The sequence below is a fragment of the Helianthus annuus genome, chromosome 11, assembly GCF_002127325.2.
Source record: "Helianthus annuus cultivar XRQ/B chromosome 11, HanXRQr2.0-SUNRISE, whole genome shotgun sequence".
Lineage (NCBI taxonomy): Eukaryota > Viridiplantae > Streptophyta > Magnoliopsida > Asterales > Asteraceae > Helianthus > Helianthus annuus.
Genome location: NC_035443.2, coordinates 43955481 through 43959388, shown reverse-complemented (window position 1 = coordinate 43959388; position 3908 = coordinate 43955481). Strand labels below are relative to the sequence as shown.

The following is a 3908-nucleotide window of genomic DNA, read 5'->3' as shown; positions in this document are numbered from 1 at the left end:
GTAAAAGATTTTTATGAAGAAAAAAGGAATGTTGAAACCCCGAGTGAAACTGAGAATGTCACACCCAAAGCTGGTCAGGCTTGGGTGTCTGTATTCTTTCCTTAAAATCCTGACTTGCCGGAGCTCCCAAGTTGGTAATCGTGGAGCAGGAATCGGCATCATTCTTGAATATGTTTGTTTGAAAAGCTTACAAGTGGTTGAAAAAGAGATTTTTCACCTACAAGTGGTTAATCAAGGTCATTAAGTTGAACTTGAATTAACTTTCATAAAAAAATGGTTGATAGAACAATATGATGAATTAAACCCCTAACCTACAAGTGGTTTGTGAATATCAACAAAACTAATTTTCCGGAAAAACCATTTTGATTAAAACAAACTTAAGTGTTTTGAAATCATAATGGGAAAATAGTTTGTTGACAGGGGGAGTTCTGATTGTTTATGCCAAGTGGATGGAGAATTGAAGCAATTCAAATCAGTTTGTCAATTGGTTTATATAGTTTGTTTTCAAATTTTCTTTGAAAATAAAAAATTTAGATATATTTTTGATTTTAGGGGGAGTAAAAATTTTAGAAATTTCGAAAATTTGAAAAACTCCAAAAACATTTAAAAATTGAAATTGAGTTTTGTTGTGAAAAAGAGGAAATGATAGTACATCAGTGGACTATCACAACACGCTAAAGAATTGGAAAGTCAAATGTGATAAGCGATCTCACTGAGGATGTGCCAGTAGGTTTTTATACATTCAGTAGATTGTTTTCGAGATATAAACCTAAATATCAAATACTTACTTATATCGTGGGGAACATCTCTCGGATATATGGGTAACCCCCGAAATCTTGTTTGAAGGACTTTCTATTTCTAACATACTAGGTCTTTGTGCGCGATGATATCTGGGGTATTATGCCAGGACTTCTGATTTTACGGGAGCAATAGCCTAGTCCTCGTATAATACTTTGCAAAGCTTTAAATCTTAAAGTCCACCCTCAGCATAAAAAATGATGAAACATTGAAAAATGCTAATCATGTGCTGTTGAAGAAAAGATCCCCAAACGGGACACACCGAAAGACGAGCCATCGTCTCTTTGTCTGAACGGAAGTTCTAACCTGAGCTCTCATGGTCTCGTATTTACCATTAGTGTACATTCACCTGTAAGACTGAATATAGAAGTCTGGATACGGGAGTATATTCTGAGGTGGGACACGCGAATAAGTTTAAGTGCTTAAAACACTAATCTCGTATCTCGGAACAGTTGAACTTTGTGTGAAAATTTAAGAGGATCAGTATACTGACAATCTAAGTGAATCGTTTAGACCTTAAAATATTTAAAGCCTAACGGTGTTAGTGATTTGTCTCATAAACTGATATGATCCTCTTACACAAACTCACAAAAATATTGTTTGTAAATATTTCTTTATCGCATTTCATTTAAAACAAAATTCAAAAAGATTTTCAGTGTGTTTTAGCATAAAATTTTTGAAAAATCAAAAAGATTTTATTTCATCTTATTTTCGACAACTGATGTTGAAGAGCTGATTTTCAAAATTCCAAGTGCTAAACATGATGAACAACAGGTGAGGGGGAGTTTGTTTGGAATGCGAAAAGATTTAGAAATAAAAATGTCAAATCTGAATGTTATTCTTACAAGTGGTTATCAGAGATTTTATATGTTAAATCATTTTTGAACGATATCTGCAAGTGGTTTATAAATTTGTCAAATTTTAAATTTGTGAAATTTATTTTGAGGTAGACGTTTGTGCAGGAATCAGCTTTGAAGGAGCCAGGATTCGATTCCTGAAGACTTTCCGCATAAAGCCTGAGCAGAATGTGAGCCAGGTTATGATCTTAAAGCAAGAGCTATGTCAGATTGCGATCCCGGAACAACTTAAGGGGGAGTCTGCTAGCAAAGGGGAGTCTGAAGATGCAAGAGACAGTTTTGAATCCTGTTGTTCACACAAGCTGCTGATGCTGATGAACTTAAGGAATCAAGAGATCTGATCAAGAGAAGATAGAGTCAGATTGAGATCCTGGAAGAGAGAAGAAGAGAGAGATTGAGGATGCTTACAATGGAGAATTCTTTGGAAAGAGCGAGAAGACTTATAAAGACTGAAGATATTGAAGACTTGACACTGAAGACTTCGTCAACATCCAAGGGGGAGTCTGTTGGTGCATATGCCTGTCGACTTCGTCTTGTATCGAGTCTTGTGATAGATTAGAAAGATCAGGGCACGTTGTACGAGAAAATAGAGTTTCAGAGTAGATGAGGTCATTTCGCGCGAAATGGATGTATCCATTTCGTACGAAATGCAAAGTCCATTTCGCTTGAGACTGTTTCGTGCGAAATGAATCCTCTATATATAGTGGCCTTAATCATTTCGTTTGTAACTTTGTGATTCCGGTGCCGAGGTGCTGCCGAAGTGTCTCTAGGCTGTAAAACGTTGTTAAATCAATAAACAAGACAGTTAAAGTGTATATCAAGCTGATTCAACTCCGATACGCCTGTTTCCGCCTCTTGTATTGATTAGAACTCTTCTGAACGACTCGTTTTGGTCGTGCAAACGATCCTGCACCTACAATCTGTCGAATACATAAAGGATAACTTATTGCTTGCCATATACCATCACTTTGAATTAAGTGAGCTTAGATTAGTTGGTAATCTTGGATGACTATACGCCCTTTGTCATTAGGGGCGGTGGGATGAAGTTATACGTCCATCACTGTCTATATTGATATATGACTAAGTCATGTGTAAGTGAGAGATTATTGGATATGTATCCCTAAAAATTTAACACATAGACAACATTGTTTTTTTTACATATGATCTTAATGGGTCGCACACTAAGCAACGTTAACCAACAAAATGTTTAAAAGAGATTAAATGCATTATAACATGTCCACAATCGAGATTAAGTGTATAATTATTTGGTGAAACAATTATTTGTAATAAAATAGGATGTGGGAATCTCTACAAGATAGCAAATATATATTTAAATTTAAGATTTAAAAATTAATCCCAGACTAATAGAGATGAAAAAAAAAAAATTCAAAGTACATCTAAATTGTTGAGAGAACCTATGAAACTGACTTCTCAACAAGCAGCAAAATTGAGATGAAATAAAATAATCAAAGTACATCTAACTTGTTGAAAAAACCTATGAAACTGACTTCTCAATTGAATATAATCAATAAAAAACAATTTTTAGCTGCCCTCCTCAATCTTAAAATAAACAAGTTTACATCACATAATAATAAAAATAAAAATTGCCATCAAGTAATGGACCCACCCAGTTTGGAAGAAAAAGAAAAGAAAGAAAGAAGATATGAAACAGTTTTGTTTCTTACGATTTGATCCGATGGAAAAGCCATAGATCACGCGTGGGTCACGTGCAAAGCCATTGAAACATTGTATTGTTTGTTTGACACCAATGTGATGGTCATGGCAGGCAGCACTAACATCCAACCAACACATCATTGATCATCATGTCATATAAATAACAATTTATATCGTGTCATGTATTATATATGCGCTCAAGGAGTATAAAGACAAAGGGCCCATGTTAACCAAAACGTCAAGCTTTTTCAATTAAACGAATAAATTCTTGAATTATGTGACCGTCGGTGATCCCCACCATCCACCACCATTTACGGTTGTCATTCGTTACCTTCTTATTATCAACTTTCAATTTCAAATGTCAGCCTAACTAAATACATACGTACAGTAAATGTGTAATGTATGTGCGTTCACCAACTTTTTGGCCTATTTAAGTTTCTTGTTTTATATAACTAATGTTTTGGTCAAAAATCACACAAGGATAATGTAACCAAACTTTTATGTAAACGGGGAATGATGCTTGGTATGATGAACAAAGTGAAGGATCACTTAAATGTAAAATCCACAAGTGACACAAGG

The 3908-nt window shown here is 34.9% G+C and overlaps 1 long non-coding RNA gene across 1 annotated transcript; it reads right to left on the bottom strand.

Annotated features, from left to right (window-relative positions):
* Positions 1-1579: 1579 nt before the first annotated feature.
* On the bottom strand, positions 1580-3472 carry LOC118483798. The gene is made up of 3 exons (XR_004871596.1): positions 3341-3472; positions 2064-2575; positions 1580-1992 (listed from the first exon to the last, which is right to left on the bottom strand). It is a non-coding gene; the product is annotated as an uncharacterized LOC118483798 (long non-coding RNA).
* Between the last annotated feature and the right edge of the window lie 436 nt (positions 3473-3908).